Source organism: Eurosta solidaginis, chromosome 2 (genome assembly GCF_040869045.1).
Source record: "Eurosta solidaginis isolate ZX-2024a chromosome 2, ASM4086904v1, whole genome shotgun sequence".
In the NCBI taxonomy this organism is placed as follows: Eukaryota; Metazoa; Arthropoda; class Insecta; order Diptera; family Tephritidae; genus Eurosta; species Eurosta solidaginis.
This window is the reverse complement of record NC_090320.1, coordinates 222909867-222933887: the sequence shown is the minus strand read 5'-3', so window position 1 is coordinate 222933887 and position 24021 is coordinate 222909867. Positions and strand designations below refer to the sequence as shown.

Below are 24021 nucleotides of genomic sequence, written 5' to 3'. Positions count from 1 at the left end.
TGATGTTGCCGGTCCTTGAACCCAGAATGTTCGGATTGGTAGAGAGCATGCTACCCCAGCACTACAGCGGCGGAGCTTTCCTCATCATTGAGATAAAATAAAGCGCGTGGTAGCGACCCATATGTTTTATTGGGATAGGAAGTATTCATATTGTTCGAAATCGTCAGTCATTTCAGCCAATCAAAGGTCTGTTTGCATACTCCTTAGTTGTGGGCATTGTGATTCTCTAGAGATCCAGATCATGTCAGAAATGCCCAAGCATATATATTACTCCTATATTTCTCTACAATATGCTCGCAATGAGTTTTGAATTCGAAATGAAAATAAACAGTTAAAAACAAGTAAGGAAGGCTAAGTTCGGTTGTAACCGAACATTACATACTCAGCTGAGAGATTTGGAGAGAAAATAAGGGAAAATAATCATGTACGAAAACGAAACTAGGGTAACCCTGGAATGTGTTTGTATGACATGGGTATTAAATGGAAGGTATTAAAGAGTATTTTAAAAGGGAGTGGGCCATAATTCTATAGGTAGACGCCATTTCAGGATATCGCCATAAAGGTGCACCAGGGGTGACTTTAGAATGTGTTTGTACGATATGGATATCAAATGAAAGGTGTTAGTGAGCATTTTAAAAGGGAGTAGGCCTTAGGTCTATAGGATAGAGATATACGCCGCCGATAAACGCCGCCGCCGATTTTGGTTGTTTTTCGCACGCCGCCGCCGAATGTCAAAAATATCGGCGCGGCGGCGGCGGCGTCCCGCGCGTTACTATATTTTTTACTCGTTTAAGACTGTTTAGGTCATTTATTGTTCATGTCGAAAATTGGTCGGATATGGTCGAATGTGGAATCAATGGATGCGCATCACTGTCAGTTATAAGAAACTAATTACGAAAATTAATAATGAACAATGAATTCAAATAAAATGACCCAAGGCGAACATGTTTTCAAATTGTCCTCAAGTTGTTAAAAAAAAGCAAGATACCCAAAAAAGGTGCTGTTAACATCTTTCTACTTAAAATCGGTCGAATTTCATTCTAAAATATCGTTTTGATTTAACGATGTCTATTGAAATCAATGTCGTGAACACAAACGTCTGCGAACTTTGGTCTACATTTTAAAAATTTTATCCATCATGCAAAGCACACTGAGTATAAAAAAGAAACAGTAAACCACGCTTTTGTAGCTGACTGAACTAAAAGTTAGAAAATAGTTTTAATCACAAAGATTTTACCTAACATTAGTAGAAGGTGGAATAATTTACCATGTTGTTGTTGTTGTTGTAGCAGTGCTTCGCCCCACCTAATAGATGCGACCGATCGCAAATTGTCATCAATATCCTCTAACGGAAGTCCAAGGAAATTTGCTGTTTCAACAGTGGTGGACCATAATGAAAGGGGTGTTAGAGGCGTTGGTTCCACATTACAATTAAAGAGATGGTTGGTGTCATGTGGCTACACATTGCAAGCGGGGCATATATTTTGTATGTCGGTGTTAATTATGGATAGGTAAAAGTTTAGCCTGTTACAGTATCCAGCGCGAAGATGAGCTAGAGGGACTCGCGTTTCCATGGGGAGTATGCGTTCTTCTTCCGCAAGTTTTGGGTACTATTCTCTGAGTACTGGATTCACCGGGCAATTCCTGGCATAAAAGTCCGACGCCTGTTTGTGGAGTTGACTGAGGACCTGCTTGTGTTTTTTGCATCATACGGCTGAGTTCTCAGGTACCGTATTTCCTCATAATGCTTACGGAGATGACTCCTTTAGCCTCTAGGCGGTGTTGGCTCATCAATCAGATGTCTGTTGGGATGCCCAGGTTTCTGGGTATTCAACAGGAACTGTTTGGTTAGCATCTAATTTCTCTCCCTGATGGGGAATATTCTCGCCCCATTATGTAGATGGTGTTCTGGGGACATAAGAAGACAGCCCGTGGCGGTTCTGAGTATTTTGGCAGGCCTGTAGCTTCTTTCAGTGAGTAGTTTTTAGGCTTGGCGACCATATAGGGGACGCATAGCATGCAATCGGCTGGCCAATTGCTTTATATGTGGTAATGAGGGTTTCTTTGTCTTTTCCCCAAGTACTGCCATCAAGGGATTTGAGGATTTTATTACGGCTCTGAATTTTCGGAACAATTGCGGCTGCGTGCTCACCAAAATGTAGATCCTGATCAAACGTCACACCCAAGAGTTTGGGGTGTAGTACAGTCGGTAGCGTAGTGCCATCGACGTGGATGTTCAAAATGGTCGACATTTGGGACGTCCATGTTGTAAAAAAGATTCCGGAGGATTTGGTCGGTGATAATGCAGGGTTTCGCGAGGCAAAAAACTGGAGAGTTCAGGAAGGTAGCCGTTTATTCTGTTGCAAAGCTCATCGATCTGTGGGTCTGGGCCTGTTGCCATTATTGTGCAGTCATCGGCGTAAGAAACGATAGTAACTCCTTCTAGTGGCGAAGGTAGCTTAGATATGTAGAAATTAAACAAAAGTGGGGATAGGACACCACCCTGTGGCACCCCTTGATTAATTCTTCTTGGTTTTGATGTTTCGCTTCTAAATTGCACCGATGCCTGCCGACCACCCAGATAATTTGCGGTCCACCTTTTAAGACATGGGGAAGGGTAGACCCTTCCAGGTCTTGCAGTAACGTGCCATGGTTGACCGTATCAAAAGCTTTTGATAGGTCTAGCGCAACGAGTACTGTTCTATGGTGGGGGTTTTGATTTGAACCGCAATTTATCTGGGTGCTGATGGCATTTAGCGCGGTGGTGGTGTTATGGAGTTTTCTGAAGTCGTGCTGATGACAGGTTAGCTGCAAATTTGCTTTGAAGTAGGGGAGCAAAATGGCTTCAAGCGTCTTGGCTACTGGCGATAGAAGAGATATCGGGAGATATGACTCTCCTATTATAGCTGGTTTCCCAGGCTTTAGTAGCGGGACCACCTTGGCCATTCTCCATTTTTCGGGATTGACAAAAGTGGAAAGAGACAGGTTGAAGACATGCGCTAAATATTTGAAACCCTCTTTCCCTAGGCTTTTAAGAATCAGCATGGCTATGCCGTCTGGACCCACTGCTTTGGATGGTTTAGCATGACCGATTGCATCTTCAACCTCTTTGGTGGTGATGGTAATTATATATTGTCGGCAGAAAGAGCTCGCTCATTTTTTCGCATCCGACTTTATCGCCAAAGGCGATGGAAATTTTGTCACTGTGCTTAGACGGATTCGATAGGGACCTTACGGTGGACCAAAGCTTACCTACACCGGCAGAGAGGTTACAACCGCTTAGGTGCTCCTACCATTTCGTCCGCTTGTGTTCATCCACAAGCAATCTGATGCGTTGGTATATATCCCTTATTTGCGGGTCGCCGGGATCGAGATGTCTTATAAGGTCACGTTCTCTCGCTAAATTTGCGGCCTCCGCTGGAAAGTGAGGCCGAATTTCGGGAATTCTACCTGAGGGAATGAAGCGAGCCGAAGCAGATTCGATAACCTTGCGGAAAGCACGCTCCCCTTGGCGAGCATCAGTCGGGATAGGGAGGACAGCAAAGCGGCTGTCTGTAAAGGATTTGTATTTGTCCTACTATCATTTTTTAAAGTTTATGAAATAACTAGCAGACCCGACAGACGTCGTTCTGCCCTAAATTTGGCTTATCTGCATACATTTTAATAAAGTTTTTCCGTCTAACTCTGCCCTATCCCTCTACACTTTTTCCTAATCTTTTTATTCACTCCTCCCTCCGTCTTCTTCGCTTCATCTCCATCTTCGGCTCATTCTATGTCTTTCTCACTCTCCTTCTCTCTTTTCTCTTCTATCAAGTTTTTCTCCTTCTTCTTCATCTCCTATTGTCAGTCCCAGAGGGTGGTATGTATTTTGTTCCAGTCCCATTCCGAGTCTCAGTCCCAGTCCCACTCCGAGTCTCAGTCTCAGTCCCAGTTCTAGTCCTAATCCTAGTCCCAGTCCTTCTCTGGTATACTTCCCGGAAAAAAGCATCGTAAATACTAATATAGGCAAATTTATATACGAAACTTCAGGCAAATCGAATAGGATGTATGTAAATAGGTATGTGGGTATTATTAATTCTTGTCTTTATTTCGGCTTCGCATGCATATTTATCAGTTTTGCCAGGTTGATGCGACTAAATCGAATATCACAATAAACTTTAGAGCTCTCAGCAACAGCTTTCATTTGATATCCATAATACACACACATTCTAGGGGTATCCGTGTCCATGTTTTGGCCTATATCTCGAGACCCTAGTCACTCGGCGGTGTAAAACTTACTCTGCACACATCAACAGCTTCAATTTGATACTCATAATGTAAAAATACATTCTAGGTGTATCCGGGTCCACGTTTTGGGCTATATCTCGAGACCATAGCCTCCCAGTTGTATGAAAATTATCCTGTACTATAGCACTCATCCACAGCTTCCATTTGATATCCATATTGTATAAACACATTCTAGGGGTACCCGTGTCCACGTTTTGGGCTATATCTCGAGACCCTAGCCTCCCAGTTGTATGAAAATTATCCTGTACTATAGCACTCATCCACAGCTTCCATTTGATATCCATATTGTATAAACACATTCTAGGGGTACCGGGGTCCACGTTTTGGGCTATATCTCGAGACCCTAGCCTCCCAGTTGTATTAAAAATAATCCTGTCCTATAGCACTCATTAACAGCTTTCATTTGATATCCATATTGTATAAACACATTCTAGGGGTACCCGGGTCCACGTTTTGGCCTATATCTCGAGACCCTAGTAACCCAGGGGTATGAAAATTATCCTGTACTATAGCACACATCAACAGCTTTAATTTGATATCCATACTGTATAAACACATTCTAGGGGTACCCGGGTCCACGTTTTGATCTCAAGACCCTAGGCACGTAGCGGAAAAAAGGTAGACGTTCGCCGATTCTCAGACCTACCCAATATGCTCACAAAATTTTATGAGAATCGCATGAAATAATTTACCATAGGGAGGCTCCAGGAGAAAGTGGGCTTTGGTGCGGAGGTATTTTTTTTACAATACTGTATCCACAAATGTTGTAAAAATTTCCTCAACCGAAAAATTTTAAATTGATCCTTTAAATGCATTTTCAAAACCTTTTTTTTTCTCTTAAAGTAAGGTGCTGATGAACTGTTTCAATTAGGTAGAAAAAGTTTGTATTGAAAAATCTGTCAAAAAATTTGTACATATGAGTTGTGATAGGCAGATGTAGCCATTGTATTTCATTTAATTTTTGAACAAAGTAGGTTTATTAGTGGCAGCGTTGCCAAACTAAAGATAAGAAACTAACAAGTTATCTGGCTTACAAATTGAACCAGACTTCTATCCCGATTTATCTGGCTGAAATCATTGTTGTTGCATTTACATGCGAAATTATTTATCTGGCTCAGGATCTTTGGGACGGGTTGTTGGCTAATAACAACATTAACTCAACATTATTTAATTGAGCTGATTAAAATACAAAATTATATACGCCCTATATTATTGTTATTAGATCTATCGAATAGTGTTGATTTGTCCCACCCGTGACTAGTGTTAGAACGATACGAGTACTGAGTGAGTAGTATCGATAATTTTCTAAAAAAATACTCGAGTATTTCGTACTCGATGCCTTTTTCCAAGTACTGAGTACAGTATCGATACTTTACCTCGATACTTTTCCCCGATACTTTACCAGTGCCGATGGTCTACATGTTTAGGATCAACATAGTTCAGTCCATTAACATCATAACTTGACCATGAATTGAGATCGTCGGCGATGCGGTAAAAGCTCCGCATTTAACTTAAACGGACTTTTTGATAATTGTGGAATGGGACACAATTTCTGCATATGTGGTAAAATAAAAGTATGGATGTTACTATCCAGAATCACTCAAACAAATTTATGATACATAGTGAAGCGAGAGTACTCCTCATTTGGGAGAGAAATGAAATGCTGAACAAACCGTCTCTTTTGAAAACACAAAAACCTGGGCATCTCAACAGACATCTAATTAAAGATGTCCTCCCAGGGGCTTAAGAGGTCATCTTCGCAAGTATTATGAGGAAATGCGCCACCTGAGATCTCAGCCGCATGTAGAATAAGAACACAAAAAGGTCCTCAGTTATATCCACAAAAAGGCTGCTGACCTCTATTCCAGGAATTGATCGGTGAACCCCGTTCTTAAAGTTAAATACCCTGAACTCGCTAAAGAGGAAAGAAACCTCCTAGGGAGACGCTACCTCAACTTCGGTCTGGATACTGTAACAGGTTAAACTCTTACCTATCTAGAATCAACCCCGACATACAAAATGTATGCCACGCTTGCAATGTGTCCCCACATGACACCAACCATCTCTTTAATTGTAATGTGGAACCAACGCCTCCAACACCCCTTTCATTATGGTCCACCCCTGTTCAAACAGCAAGTTTCCTTGGACTCCCGTTAGAGGATATTGATGACAATTTACGATCGGTCGCACCTATTAGGTGGGGCGAAGCACTGCTACAACAACAATAACAGGGAAGCTTTTCATGGGAGAAGTACAATCGGAGTGCATGCTTAACCACTGCCAAGGGGCGACTTTTTAGAAAAACTATTTTCTAACTGACAAAAATTTTTTTTTAAACGCCATAAGTCGATCAATAATCGTTTAATGTGCGTAACGTTTCTCTTTAAATGTATCCTTAAAATGTATGTAAGAGCACACAAATGGGTAAATAATGTTCCGTTTCGTCCAAACATAAACTTCTTTAATTTTTTTCTATTAAATTCAAAACATACGATCTTATTAAAAAACAAATCACCTTTGGTAAAAATTTTGATTTACTCACTTGGATCGAGTCGACTGTAATTTGTATTGACTGTAATGAAATATATAATACTAATCTACATAGTAGTTTCTTATCACAAAACGAAGTGCTGCTGGAATCTATGAAGTAGGTTTTTTCATAGCGCTTAAATCTAAGTCAAACTCTTAGAGACTGAAATTTCTTAAAACTTTTCTTAACTAAAATTTGTTTAATCCATGATTTTATCCCATGGCGTGAACGATATTTTGAACCTTTGGAATACCTTACTAACCATTAACAAGTTCGTTTAACGTTTTTCATGCGAACATGTCCCACCTGTGACAAATGCTGTCCCACCCCTGACACATTATAGCATTAAAATCATTTAAGAGAAATTAATTACTTTTATACTATTGGCGGCCACCGTGGTGTGATGGTAGCATGCTCCGCCTACCACACCGTATGCCCTGGGTTCGCACCCCGGGCAAAGCAACATCAAAATTTTAGAAATAAGGTTTTTAAATTAGAAGAACATTTTTCTAAGCGGGGTCGCCCCTCGGCAGTGTTTGGCAAGCGCTCCGGGTGTATTTCTGCTATGAAAAGCTCTCAGCATTGCAGACGCCGTTCGGAGTCGGCATAAAACATGTAGGTCCCGTCCGGCCAATTTGTAGGGAAAATCAAGAGGAGCACGACGCAAATTGGAAGAGAAGCTCAGCCTTAGATCTCTTCGGAGGTTATCGCCCCTTACATTTATTTATTTTTTATACTATTGGATTCCTTAAACGTTCGTTTATTTAAAGGTATTTAAACAATAAATGGTACTTTATTATATTTTTAGAGTTTTTATAATTTATAACTTCACAATTGGATAGCGTATTACCCGTGACAATTATGAAACTTATTGTAATTTACATATATACTAATGTGTTGTGAGCTTTTTATACTCAGTTGAGCTTAGCCAGAATATATTAACTTTGATTGGATAACGGTTGGTTGTACAGGTATAAAGGAATCGAGAAGGATATAGACTTCCACATATCAAAATCATCAGTATCGAAAAAAAATTTGATTGAGCCATGTCCGTCCGTCCGTCCGTCTGTTAACACTCATCTCAGATCGCTATTTAAAATGAACGATATCGGACTATAACCACGCCCACTTTTTCGATACCGAAAATTTCGAAAAACCGAAAAAGTGCGATAATTCATTACCAAAGACGGATAAACGGACGAAACTTGGTAGGTGAGTTGAACTTATAACGCAGAATAGAAAATTAGTAATATTTTGGACAATGGGAGTGGCATCGTCCACTTTTAAAAGAAGGTGATTTAAAAGTTTTGCAAGCTGCAATTTGGCAGTCGTTAAAGATATCATGATGAAATTTGGTAGAAACGTTACTCCTATTACTATATATATGTTTAATAAAATTTAGCCAAATCGGATAACGACCACGCCCACTTTAAAAGGAAATTTTTTTAAGTAAAATTTTAACAAAAAATGTAATATCTTTACAGTATATCCTCCAGTAATGATATGGTGCAACGAAATACAAAAATAGAAGAAAATTTCAAAATGGACGTGGCTCCGCCCTTTCTCATTTAATTTGTCTAGGATAATTTTAATGCCATAAGTCGAACAAAAATTTACCAATCCTTGTGAAATTTGGTAGGGGCATAGATCCTAGGACGATAACTGTTTTCTGTGAAAAAGGGCGAAATTGGATGAACCCACGCACAGTTTTTATACACAGTCCACCGTCTGTCCCTCCGCTCGGCCGTTAACACGATAACTTGTGCACAAACCCATATATCTTTACTAAACTCAGTTCACGTACTTACCTGAACCCACTTTGTATTCGTATAAAATTTGGTTGAAATCCGACTATGACCACGCCCACCTTTCGATATCGAAAATTACGAAAAATCAACAAAAAAAATGCCATAATTCTATACCAAATACGAAAAAAATGATGAAACATGGTAATTGGATTGGTTTGTTGACTCAAAATATAACTTTAGAAAAAAACTTTGTAAAATGGATGTGACACCTACCATATTAAGTAAAAGAAAATGAAAATGTTCTGCAGGGCAAATCAAAATCCCCTGGGAATCCTGGCAGGAACACTGTTCGTGGTATTACATATATAAATAAATTAGCGGTCCTGACAGATGATGTTCTGGGTCACCCTGGTCCACATTTTGGTCGATATCTCGAAAAGGCGACCACCTATAGAACTAAAGCCCACTCCCTTTTAAAAAACTTATTCACACCTTTTATTGGATACCCATATCGTACAACCAAATTCTAGAGTCACCCCTGGTCCACCCTTATGGCGATATCTCGAAAAGGCGTCCACCATAGAATTAAGGCCCACGCCCTTTTAAAATACTAACTAACACCTTTCATTTGATACCCATATCGTACAAACAAATTCTAGAGTCACCCCTGGTCCACCTTTATGGCGATATTTCGAAAAGGCGTACACATATAGAACTAAGGCCCACTCCCTTTTAAAATACTGATTAACGCCTTTCATTTGATACATACATCGTACAAACAAATTCTAGAGTCAGTCCTGGTCCACCTTTATGGCGTATTTCTCAAAGGCGTCCACCTATAGAACTAAGGCCCACTCCCTTTTAAAAAACTTATTCACACCTTTTATTGGATACCCATATCGTACAACCACATTCTAGAGTCACCCCTGGTCCACCCTTATGGCGATATCTCGAAAAGGCGTCCACCTATAGAATTAAGGCCCACGCCCTTTTAAAATACTAACTAACACCTTTCATTTGATACCCATATCGTACAAACAAATTCTAGAGTCACCGCTGGTCTACCTTTATGGCGTTATCTCGAAAAGGCGTCCACCTATAGAACTAAGGCCCACGCCCTTTTAAAATACTCATTAACGCCTTTCATTTGATACCCATATCGTACAAACAAATTCTAGAGTCAGGCCTGGTCCACCTTTATGGCGATATTTCTCAAAGGCGTCCACCTATAGAACTAAGGCTCACTCCCTTTTAAAATACTCATTAACGCCTTTCAATTGATACCCATACCGTACAAACAAATCCTAGAGTCACCCCTGGTCCACTTTTATGGCGATATTTCTCAAAGGCGTCCACCTATAGAACTAAAGCCCACTCCCTTTTAAAATACTCATTAACGCCTTTCATGTGATACCCATATCGTACAAACAAATTCCAGGGTCACCGCTGGTCTACCTTTATGGCGTTATCTCGAAAAGGCGTCCACCTATAGAACTAAGGCCCACGCCCTTTTAAAATACTCATTAACGCCTTTCATTTGATACCCATATCGTACAAACAAATTCTAGAGTCAGGCCTGGTCCACCTTTATGGCGATATTTCTCAAAGGCGTCCACCTATAGAACTAAGGCTCACTCCCTTTTAAAATACTCATTAACGCCTTTCATTTGATACATACATCGTACAAACAAATTCTAGAGTCACCGATGGTCCACCTTTATGGCGATATTTCGAAAAGGCGTCCAACTATAGAACTAAGGCCCACTCCCTTTTAAAATACTCATTAACGCCTTTCAATTGATACCCATACCGTCAAACAAATCCTAGAGTCACCCCTGGTCCACTTTTATGGCGATATTTCTCAAAGGCGTCCACCTATAGAACTAAAGCCCACTCCCTTTTAAAATACTCATTAACGCCTTTCATTTGATACCCATATCGTACAAACAAATTCCAGGGTCACCGCTGGTCTACCTTTATGGCGTTATCTCGAAAAGGCGTCCACCTATAGAACTAAGGCCCACGCCCTTTTAAAATACTCATTAACGCCTTTCATTTGATACCCATATCGTACAAACAAATTCTAGAGTCAGGCCTGGTCCACCTTTATGGCGATATTTCTCAAAGGCGTCCACCTATAGAACTAAGGCTCACTCCCTTTTAAAATACTTATTAACACCTTTCATTTGATACCCATATCGTACAAACAAATTCTAGAGTCACCCCTAGTCTACCTTTATGGCGATATTTCGAAAAGGCGTCCACCTATAGAACTAAGGCCCACTCCCTTTTAAAAAACTTATTCACACCTTTCATTTGATACCCATATCGTACAAACAAATTCTAGAAACACCCCTGGTCCACCTTTATGGCGATATTTCGAAAAGGCGTCCACCTATAGAACTAATGCCCACTCCCTTTTAAAATACTCATTAATACCTTTCAATTGATACCCATAACGTACAAACAAATTCTAGAGTCACCCCTGGTCCACCTTTATGGCGATATTTCTCAAAGGCGTCCACCTATAGAACTAAAGCCCACTCCCTTTTAAAATACTCATTAACGCCTTTCATTTGATACCCATATCGTATAAACAAATTCTAGAGTCACCGCTGGTCTACCTTTATGGCATTATCTCGAAAAGGCGTCTACCTATAGAACTAAGGCCCACGCCCTTTTAAAATACTCATTAACGCCTTTCATTTGATACCCATATCGTACAAACAAATTCTAGAGTCAGTCCTGGTCCACCTTTATGGCGATATTTCTCAAAGGCGTCCACCTATAGAACTAAGGCTCAATCCCTTTTAAAATACTCATTAACACCTTCCATTTGATACCCATATCGTACAAACAAATTCTAGAGTCACCACTGGTCCACCTTTATGGCGATATTTCGAAAAGGTGTCCACCTATAGAACTAAGGCCCACTCCCTTTTAAAAAACTTATTCACACCTTTTATTGGATACCCATATCGTACAACCACATTCTAGAGTCACCCCTGGTCCACCCTTATGTCGATATCTCGAAAATGCGTCCACCTATAGAATTAAGGCCCACGCCCTTTTAAAATACTCACTAACACCTTTTATTTGATACCCATATCGTACAAACAAATTCTAGAGTCACCCCTGGTCCACCTTTATGGCGATATTTCGAAAAGGTGTACACCTATAGAACTAAGGCCCACTCCCTTTTAAAATACTCATTAACACATTTCATTTGATACCCATATCGTACAAACAAATTCTAGAGTCACCGCTGGTCTACCTTTATGGCGTTATCTCGAAAAGGCGTCCACCTTTAGAACTAAGGCCCACTCCCTTTTAAAAAACTTATTCACACCTTTTATAGGATACCCATATCGTACAACCACATTCTAGAGTCACCCCTGGTCCACCCTTATGTCGATATCTCGAAAAGGCGTCCACCTATAGAATTAAGTCCCACGCCCTTTTAAAATACTCACTAACACCTTTCATTTGATACCCATTTCGTACAAACATATTCTAGAGTCACCCCTGGTCCACCTTTATGGCGACATTTCGAAAAGGCGTCCACCTATAGAACTAAGGCCCACTCCCTTTTAAAATACTCATTAACACATTTCATTTTATACCCATATCGTACAAACAAATTCTAGAGTCACCGCTGGTCTACCTTTATGGCGTTATCTCGAAAAGGCGTCCACCTATAGAACTAAGGCCCAATCCCTTTTAAAAAACTTATTCACACCTTTTATTGGATACCCATATCGTACAACCACATTCTAGAGTCACCCCTGGTCTACCCTTATGTCGATATCTCGAAAAGGCTTCCACCTATAGAATTAAGGCCCACGCCCTTTTAAAATACTCACTAACACCTTTCATTTGATACCCATATCGTACAAACAAATTCTAGAGTCACCCCTGGTCCACCTTTATGGCGATATTTCGAAAAGGTGTACACCTATAGAACTAAGGCCCACTCCCTTTTAAAATACTCATTAACACATTTCATTTGATACCCATATCGTACAAACAAATTCTAGAGTAACCGCTGGTCTATCTTTATGGCGTTATCTCGAAAAGGCGTCCACCTATAGAACTAAGGCCCACTCCCTTTTAAAAAACTTATTCACACCTTTTATTGGATACCCGTATCGTACAACCACATTCTAGAGTCACCCCTGGTCCACCCTTATGTCGATATCTCGAAAATGCGTCCACCTATAGAATTAAGGCCAACGCCCTTTTAAAATACTCACTAACACCTTTCATTTGATACCCATATCGTACAAACAAATTCTAGAGTCACCCCTGGTCCACCTTTATGGCGATATTTCGAAAAGGTGTACTCCTATATAACTAAGGCCCACTCCCTTTTAAAATACTCATTAACACCTTTCATTTGATACCCATACAAACAAATTCTAGAGTCACCGCTGGTCTAACTTTATGGCGTTATCTCGAAAAGGCGTCCACCTATAGAACTAAGACCCACGCCCTTTTAAAATACTCATTAACGCCTTTCATTTGATACCCATATCGTACAAACAAATTCTAGAGTCAGTCCTGGTCCACATTTATGGCGATATTTCTCAAAGGCGTCCACCTATAGAACTAAGGCTCACTCCCTTTTAAAATACTCATTAACACCTTTCATTTGATACCCATATCGTACAAACAAATCCTAGAGTCACCCCTGGTCCACCTTTATGGCGATATTTCGAAAAGGCGTCCACTTATAGAACTAAGGCCCACTCCCTTTTAAAATACTCATTAACACCTTTCATTTGATACCCATATCGTACAAACAAATTCTAGAGTCATCCTTGGTCCACCTTTATGGCGATATCTGGAAAAGGCGTCCACCTATAGAACTAAGCCCATGCTCTTTTAAAATACTCATTAACTCCTTTAATTTGATACCCATATCGTACAAACAAATTCTAGAGTTAGCCCTGGTCCACCTTTATGGCGATATTTCGAAAAGGCGTCCACCTATAGAACTAAGGCCCACTCCCTTTTAAAATACTCATTAACATATTTCATTTGATACCCATATCGTACAAACAAATTCTAGAGTCACCCCTGGTCTACCTTTATGGCATTATCTCGAAAAGACGTCAACCTATATAACTAAGGCCCACTTCCTTTTAAAATACTCATTAACACCTTTTATTTGATACCCATATCGTACAAACAAATTCTAGAGTCACCCTTGGTCCACCTTTATGGCGATATCTGGAAAAGGCATCCACCTATAGAACTAAGCCCATGCTCTTTTAAAATACTCATTAACACCTTTAATTTGATACCCATATCGTACAAACAAATTCTAGAATCAGCCCTGGTCCACCTTATTGCGATATTTCGAAAAGGCGTCCACCTATAGAACTAAGGCCCACTCCCTTTTAAAATACTCATTAACACCCTTCATTTGATACCCATATCGTACAACCACATTCTAGAGTCACCCCTGGTCTACCTTTATGGCATTATCTCGAAAAGGCGTCCACCTATAGAACTAAGGCCCCTGCCCTTTTAAAATACTCATTAACACCTTTCATTTGATACCCATGTCGTACAAACAAATTCTAGAGTCAGCCCTGGTCCACCTTTATGGCGATATTTTCGAAAGGCGTCCACCTATAGAACTAAGGCCCACTCCCTTTTAAAATACTAATTAAAACCTTTCATTTGATACCCATATCATACAAACAAATTCTAGAGTCAGCCCTGGTCCACCTTTATGGCGATATTTTCGAAAGGCGTCCACCTATAGAACTAAGGCCCACTCCCTTTTAAAAAACTCATTAACACCTTTCATTTGATACCCATATCGTACAAACAAATTCTAGAATCAGCCCTGGTCCACCTTTATGGCGATATTTTCGAAAGGCGTCCACCTATAGAACTAAGGCCCACTCCCTTTTAAAATACTCATTAACACCTTTCATTTGATACCCATATCGTACAAACAAATTCTAGAGTCACCCCTGGTCCACCTTTATGGCGATATTTCGAAAAGGCGTCCACTTATAGAACTAAGGCCCACTCCCTTTTAAAATAATCATTAACACCTTTCATTTGATACCCATATCGTACAAACAAATTCTAGAGTCACCCTTGGTCCACCTTTATGGCGATATCTGGAAAAGGCGTCCACCTATAGAACTAAGCCCATGCTCTTTTAAAATACTCATTAACACCTTTAATTTGATACCCATATCGTACAAACAAATTCTAGAGTCACCCTTGGTCCACCTTTATGGCGATATCTGGAAAAGGCGTCCACCTATAGAACTAAGCCCATGCTCTTTTAAAATACTCATTAACACCTTTAATTTGATACCCATAACGTACAAACAGATTCTAGAGTTAGCCCTGGTCCACCTTTATGGCGATATTTCGAAAAGGCGTCCACCTATAGAACTAAGGCCCACTCCCTTTTAAAATACTCATTAACACCTTTCATTTGATACCCATATCGTACAAACAAATTCTAGAGTCAGCCCTGGTCCACCTTTATGGCGATATTTTCGAAAGGCGTCCACCTATAGAACTAAGGCCCACTCCCTTTTAAAAAACTCATTAACACCTTTCATTTGATACCCATATCGTACAAACAAATTCTAGAGTCACCCTTGGTCCACCTTTATGGCGATATCTGGAAAAGGCGTCCACCTATAGAACTAAGCCCATGCTCTTTTAAAATACTCATTAACACCTTTAATTTGATACCCATATCGTACAAACAGATTCTAGAGTTAGCCCTGGTCCACCTTTATGGCGATATTTCGAAAAGGCGTCCACCTATAGAACTAAGGCCCACTCCCTTTTAAAATACTCATTAACACATTTCATTTGATACCCATATCGTACAAACAAATTCTAGAGTCACCCCTGGTCTACCTTTATGGCATTATCTCGAAAAGACGTCCACCTATAAAACTAAGGCCCACTCCCTTTTAAAATACTCATTAACACCTTTCATTTGATACCCATATCGTGCAAACAAATTCTAGAGTCACCCTTGGTCCACCTTTATGGCGATATCTGGAAAAGGCGTCCACCTACAGAACTAAGCCCATGCTCTTTTAAAATACTCATTAACACCTTTAATTTGATACCCATATCGTACAAACAAATTCTAGAGTCAGCCCTGTTCCACCTTTATGGCGATATTTCGAAAAGGTGTCCACCTATAGAACTAAGGCCCACTCCCTTTTAAAATACTCATTAACACCTTTAATTTGATACCCATATCGTACAAACAAATTCTAAGTCAGCCCTGGTCCACCTTTATGGCGATATTTCGAAAAGGCGTCCACATATAGAACTAAGGGCCACTCCCTTTTAAAATACTCATTAACACCTTTCATTTGATACCCATATCGTACAACCACATTCTAGAGTCACCCCTTGTCTACCTTTATGGCATTATCTCGAAAAGGCGTCCACCTATAGAACTAAGGCCCACTCCCTTTTAGAATACTCATTAACACCTTCAATTTGATACCCATATCGTACAAACAAATTCTAGAGTCAGCCCTGGTCCACCTATATGGCGATATTTTCGAAAGGCGTCCACCTATAGAGCTAAGGCCCACTCCCTTTTAAAATACTCATTAAAACATTTCATTTGATACCCATATCATACAAACAAATCCTAGAGTCAGCCCTGGTCCACCTTTATGACGATATTTTCGAAAGGCGTCCACCTATAGAACTAAGGCCCACTCCCTTTCAAAAAACTCATTAACACCTTTCATTTGATACCTATATCGTGCAAACAAATTCTAGAGTCAGCCCTGGTCCACCTTTATGGCGATATTTTCGAAAGGCGTCCAGCTATAGAACTAAGGCCCACTCCCTTTTAAAAAACTCATTAACACCTTTCATTTGATACCCATATCGTACAACCACATTCTAGAGTCACCCTTGGTCTACCTTTATGGCGATATCTCGAAAAGGCGCCCACCTATAGAACTAAGGCCCACGCCATTTTAAAAAACTCATTAACACCTTTCATTTGATACCCATATCATACAAACAAATTCTAGAATCACCCCTGGTCCACCTTTATGGCGATATCCCTAAATGGCGTCCACCTATAGAACTATGGCCCACTCCCTCTTAAAATACTCTTTAATACCTTCCATTTGATACACATGTCATACAAACACATTCCAGGGTTACCCTAGGTTCATTTCCCTACATGGTGATTTTCCCTTATTTTGTCTCCACAGCTCTCAACTGAGTATGTAATGTTCGGTTACACCCGAACTTAGCCTTCCTTACTTGTTATACCTTTCATGAAAATGAAATGGTATATTAATTTCGTCACGAAACCGAAAATTGTAAGTCCTTAAAGGAAAATAGATAGACCCACCAGTAAGTATACCGAAATAATCAGGTTGAAGAGCTGAGTTGATTTAGCCATGTCCGTCTGTCCGTCTGTCCGTCTGTCTGTTTGTATGCAAACTAGTCCCTCAATTTTTGAGATATCTTGATAAAATTTGGTGAGCAGGTGTATTTGGGTGTCCGATTAGACATTTGTCGGAACCGACCGGATCGGACCACTATAGCATATATCCTCCATACAACCGATTTTTCAGAAAAAGAGGATTTTTGTAATATCTTACCCAATTTAACAGATTGAAGCTTCAAACTTCACCATATACTTTCGTATATTGCACATATTGTTGCCTGAAAAAATTTATGAGATCGGTCGTATATATAGTATATATCCTCCACAACCGATTCTTCAGATAAGGAACTTTTCGTAATTACTGCCCTATTTTAAGAGCTAGAGGCTTCAAATTTCAGCGAATGCTTACGTATATAGCATATATTGTTGTCTGAAAAAATCGTAAAGATCGGTGGTATATATAGTATATATATGGTGGTATATATAGTATATATATATAGTATATATATATATATTTTCGCAAATTTTAGCCCCATTTTAACAGCTAGAAGCTTCAAATTTCACCGAATATTTACTTATATAGCATATATTGTTGTCTGAAAAAATCATAGAGATCGGTTGTATATATAGTATATATCTCATACAACCGATTGTTCAGATAAGAAACTTTTCGCAATTTCTACCCCATTTTAACAGCTATAAGCTTCAAATTTCACTGATTGCTTACGTATATAGCATATATTGATGTCTGAAAAAATCTTTGAGATCGGTGGTATAAATAGTATATATCTCATACAACCGATTGTTCAGATAAGAAACTTTGCGCAATTTCTGCCCCGTTTTAACAGTTAGAAGCTTCAAATTTCACAAAATGCTTTCGTATATAGCATATATTGTTGTCTGAAAAAATCATAGAGATCGGTGGTATATATATTATATACTTCATATAAACTGTCATATTGACCCCTTTTTTACGGCTAGAAGCTTCAAGATTCATCAAATTTCATCAAATAGTTACGTTTACGTCATATATTTTTGAAATACGTGATTCGTAGCCATAGTTTTTACATGCAGACCACAAAAAACGTGAAGCATTGCATCCTCACACAGATTACCTACCTATTTTTATACTCAGTTGAGCAGAGCTCACAGAGTATATTAAGTTTGATTGGATAACGGTTGGTTGTACATATATAAAGGAATCGAGATAGATATAGACTTATATATATCAAAATAATCAGGATCGAAAAAAATTTGATTGAGCCATGTCCGTCCGTCCGTCCGTCCGTTAACACGATAACTTGAGTAAATTTTGAGGTATCTTGATGAAATTTGGTATGTAGGTTCCTGAGCACTCATCTCAGATCGCTATTTAAAATGAACGTTATCGGACTATAACCACGCCCACTTTTTCGATATCGAAAATTTCGAAAAATCGAAAAAATGCGATAATTCATTGCCAAAGGCGGCTGAAGCGATGAAACTTGGTAGATGGGTTGAAGTTATGACGCAGAATAGAAAATTAGTAAGATTTTGAACAATGGGAGTGGCACCGCCCACTTTTACAAGAAGGTAATTTAAAAGTTTTGCAAGCTGTTATTTGGCAGTCGTTGAAGATATCATGATGAAATTTGGCAGGAACGTTACTACTATTACTATATATGTGCTAAATAAAAATTAGCAAAATTGGATGAAGAACACGCCCACTTTTTAAAAAAAATTTTTTTTTAATTCAAATTTTAACAAAAAATTTAATATCTTTACTGTATATAAGTAAATTAAGTCAAAATTCAACTCCAGTAATGATATGATGCAACAAAATACAAAAATAAAAGAAAATTTCAAAATGGGCATGGCTCCGCCCATTTCATTTAGTTTATCTAGAATACTTTTAATGCCATAAGTCGAACAAAAATTTACCAATCCTTCTCAAATTTGGTAGGAGCATAGATTCTGTGACGGTAACTGTTCTCTGTGAAAATGGGCGAAATCGGTGGAAGCCACGCCCAGTTTTTATACACAGTCCACCGTCTGTCCTTCCGCTCGGCCGTTAACACAATAACTTGAGCAAAAACCGATATATCTTTACTAAACTTAGCCCACGTACTTATCTGAACTCACTTTATCTTGGTATAAAAAATGGCCGAAATCCGACCATAACCACGCCCACTTTATCGATATCGAAAATTACGAAAAATGAAAAAAATGCCATAATTCTATACCAACTACGAAAAAAGGGATGAAACATGATTACTGGATTGGTTTATTGACGCAAAATATAACTTTGCAAAAAACTTTGTAAAATGGGTGTGACACCTAACATATTATGTAGAAGAAAATGAAAAAGTTCTACAAGGCGAAATCAACAGCCCTTGGAATCTTGGCAGGAATACTGTTAGTGGTATTGCATATATAAATAAATTAGCAGTACCCGACAGATGATTTTCTGGATCACCTGGTCTACATTTTGGTCGATATCGCGAGAACGCCTTCACATATACATCTAAGGGCCACTCGCTTTTAAACCCTCTTTAGTACTTCTAATTTGATATCCATATCGTACAAACACATTCTAGAGTCACCCTGGCCCACCCTAAGGGCGATATCTCGAAAAGGCGTCCACCTATAGACCTAATGCCCACTCCCTCTTAAAATGCTCAGTAACACATTTCGTTTGATACCCATATCGTACAAACATTCTAGAGTCACCCCTGGCCCACCCTAATGGCGATATCTCGAAAAGGCGTCCACCTATATACCTAATGTCCACTCCCTCTTAAAATGCTCAGTAACACCTTTTGTTTGATACCCATATCGTACAAACATTCTAGAGTCACCCCTGGCCCACCCTAATGGCGATATCTCGAAAAGGCGTCCACCTATAGACCTAATGCCCACTTCCTCTTAAAATGCTCAGTAACTTCTTTCGTTTGATACTCATATCGTACAAACATTCTAGATTGACCCCTGGCCCACCCTAATGGCGATATTTCGAAAAGGCGTCCACCTATAGACCTAATGCCCACTCCCTCTTAAAATGCTCAGTAACACCTTTCGTTTGATACCCATATTGTACAAACATTCTAGAGTCACCCCTGGCCCACCCTAATGGCGATATCTCGAAAAGGCGTTCACCTATAGACCTAATGCCCACTCCCTCTTAAAATGCTCAGTAACTTCTTTCGTTTGATACTCATATCGTACAAACATTCTAGAGTCACCCCTGGCCCACCCTAATGGCGATATCTCGAAAAGGCGTCCACCTATAGACCTAATGCCCACTCCCTCTTAAAATGCTCAGGAACACCTTTCGTTTGATACCCATATCGTACAAACATTCTAGAGTCACCCCTGACCCACCCTAATGGCGATATCTCGAAAAGGCGTCCACCTATAGACCTAATGCCCACTCCCTCTTAAAATGCTCAGTAACACCTTTCGTTTGATACCCATATCGTACAAACATTCTAGAGTCACCCTTGGTCCACCTTTATGGCGATATCTCGAAGAGGCGTCCACCTATAGAACTAAGGATTACTCCCTTTTAAAATACTCATTACCACCTTTCATTTGATACCCATATGGTACAAAAACATTCTAGAGTCACCCCTGGCCCACCCTAATGGCGATATCTCGAAAAGGCCTCCACCTATAGACCTAATGCCCACTCCCTCTTAAAATGCTCAGTAACACCTTTCGTTTGATACCCATATTGTACAAACATTCTAGAGTCACCCCTGGCCCACCCTAATGGCGATATCTCGAAAAGGCGTCCACCTATAGACCTAATGCCCACTCCCTCTTAAAATGCTCAGTAACACCTTTCGTTTGATACCCATATCGTACAAACACATTCTAGAGTCACCCCTGGCCCACCCTAATGACGATATCTCGAAAAGTCGTCCACCTATAGACCTCATGCCCACTCCCTCTTAAAATGCTCAGTAGCACCTTTCGTTTGATACCCATACCGTAGAAACATTCTAGAGTCACCCTTGGTCCACCTTTAAGGCGATATCTCGAAAAGGCGTCCACCTATAGAACTAAGGATTACTCCCTTTTAAAATACTCATTACCTTCTTTCATTTGATACCCATATCATACAAACACATTCTAGAGTCACCCCTGGCCCACCCTAATGGCGATATCTCGAAAAGGCGTCCACTTATAGACCTAATGCCCACTCCCTCTTAAAATGCTCAGTAACACCTTTCGTTTGATACCCATATCGTACAAACACATTCTAGAGTCACCCCTGGCCCACCCTAATGACGATATCTCGAAAAGTCGTCCACCTATAGACCTCATGCCCACTCCCTCTTAAAATGCTCAGTAGCACCTTTCGTTTGATACCCATATCGTACAAACATTCTAGAGTCACCCTTGGTCCACCTTTAAGGCGATATCTCGAAAAGGCGTCCACCTATAGAACTAAGGATTACTCCCTTTTAAAATACTCATTACCATCTTTCATTTGATACCCATATCATACAAACACATTCTAGAGTCATCCCTGGCCCACCCTAATGGTGACATTTCGAAAAGGCGTCCACCTATATACCTAATGCCCACTCCCTCTTAAAATGCTCAGTAACACCTTTCATTTGATTCCCATATCGTACAACTAGAGACACCCCTGGTCCACCTTTATGGCGATATCTCGAAACGGCGTCCACCTATGGAACTAAGGATCACTCCTTTTCAAAATACTCATTAACAGCTTTCATTTGATACCCATATCGTACAAACACATTCTGAGTCAGCCCTGATCCACCTTTATGGCGATATCCCTAAATGGCGTCCATCCATAGAACTATGGCCTACTCTCTCTTAAAATACTCTTTAATACCTTCCATTTGATACACATGTCATACAACCACATTCCAGGGTTACCCTAGGTTCATTTTCCTACATGGTGATTTTCCTTATTTTGTCTCCATAGCTCTCAACTGAGTATGTAATGTTCGGTTACACCCGAACTTAGCCTTCCTTACTTGTTTATTTTATATTTATCTTAAAAATCGTTTAGATATGTTCAAATTTCACCAAATGCTTACGTGTATAGCATATATTGTTGTCTGAGAAAATCATAGATACCGGTGGTACACATAGTATATATCTCATACAACCGATTGTTCAGATAAGAAACTTTGCGCAATTTCTGCCCCGTTTTAACAGTTAGAAGCTTCAAATTTCACAAAATGCTTACGTATATAGCATATATTGTTGTCTGAAAAAATCATAGAGATCGGTCGTATATATATTATATACTTCATATAAACTGTCATTTTGACCCCTTTTTTACGGCTAGAATCTTCAAAATTCATCAAATTTCATCAAATAGTTACGTTTTCGTCATATATTTTTGAAATACGTGATTCGTAGTCATAGTTTTTACACGCAGACCACAAAAAACCTGAAACTTTGCATCCTCACACAAAGTACCTACCTGTTTTTATACCTTTCATGAAAATGAAATGGTATATTAATTTCGTCACGAAACCGAAAATTGTAAGTCCTTAAAGGAAAATAGATAGACCCACCATTAAGTATACCGAAATAATCAGGTTGAAGAGCTGAGTTGATTTAGCCATGTCCGTCTGTCCGTCTGTCCGTCTGTCTGTTTGTATGCAAACTAGTCCCTCAATTTTTGAGATATCTTGATAAAATTTGGTGAGCAGGTGTATTTGGGTGTCCGATTAGACATTTGTCTGAACCGACCGGATCGGACCACTATAGCATATATCCTCCATACAACCGATTTTTCAGAAAAAGAGGATTTTTGTAATATCTTACCCAATTTAACAGATTGAAGCTTCAAACTTCACCATATACTTTCGTATATTGCACATATTGTTGCCTGAAAAAATTTATGAGATCGGTCGTATATATAGTATATATCCCCCACAACCGATTGTTCAGATAAGGAACTTTTCGTAATTACTGCCCTATTTTAAGAGCTAGAGGCTTCAAATTTCAGCGAATGCTTACGTATATAGCATATATTGTTGTCTGAAAAAATCATAAAGATCGGTGGTATATATAGTAAATATATGGTGGTATATATAGTATATATATATAGTATATATATATAGTATATATATATATATTTTCGCAAATTTTAGCCCCATTTTAACAGCTAGAAGCTTCAAATTTCACCGAATATTTACTTATATAGCATATATTGTTGTCTGAAAAAATCATAGAGATCGGTTGTATATATAGTATATATCTCATACAACCGATTGTTCAGATAAGAAACTTTTCGCAATTTCTACCCCATTTTAACAGCTATAAGCTTCAAATTTCACTGATTGCTTACGTATATAGCATATATTGATGTCTGAAAAAATCATTGAGATCGGTGGTATAAATAGTATATATCTAATACAACCGATTGTTCAGATAAGAAACTTTGCGCAATTTCTGCCCCGTTTTAACAGTTAGAAGCTTCAAATTTCACAAAATGCTTTCGTATATAGCATATATTGTTGTCTGAAAAAATCATAGAGATCGGTGGTATATATATTATATACTTCATATAAACTGTCATATTGACCCCTTTTTTACGGCTAGAAGCTTCAAGATTCATCAAATTTCATCAAATAGTTACGTTTACGTCATATATTTTTGAAATACGTGATTCGTAGCCATAGTTTTTACATGCAGACCACAAAAAACGTGAAGCATTGCATCCTCACACATATTACCTACCTATTTTTATACCTTTCATGAAAATGAAATGGTATATTAATTTCGTCACGAAACCGAAAATTGTAAGTCCTTAAAGGAAAATAGATAGACCCATCCATTAAGTATACCGAAATAATCAGGTTGAAGAGCTGAGTTGATTTAGCCAAGGCCGTCTGTCCGTCTGTCTGTTTGTATGCAAACTAGTCCCTCAATTTTTGAGATATCTTGATAAAATTTGGTGAGCAGGTGTATTTGGGTGTCCGATTAGACATTTGTCGGAACCGACCGGATCGGACCACTATAGCATATATCCTCCATACAACCGCTTTTTCAGAAAAAGA

At 39.3% G+C, this 24021-nt stretch overlaps 1 protein-coding gene across 2 annotated transcripts in view; it reads right to left on the bottom strand.

The window, feature by feature from the left end:
* The window catches only part of LOC137240619 (uncharacterized), a 507794-nt gene that overhangs the window by 262504 nt on the left and 221269 nt on the right, over window positions 1–24021 (bottom strand). Inside the window, exon 1 of one of the 2 annotated variants that reach the window (XM_067767111.1) lies at window positions 6830–6923. The exons of the other annotated variant lie outside the window; for it this stretch is intronic. The gene's annotated coding sequence lies outside the window, so the exon portion shown is untranslated. Of the gene's footprint in view, window positions 1–6829; window positions 6924–24021 lie in introns of those variants that run through there. 2 annotated transcript variants of the gene reach the window in all.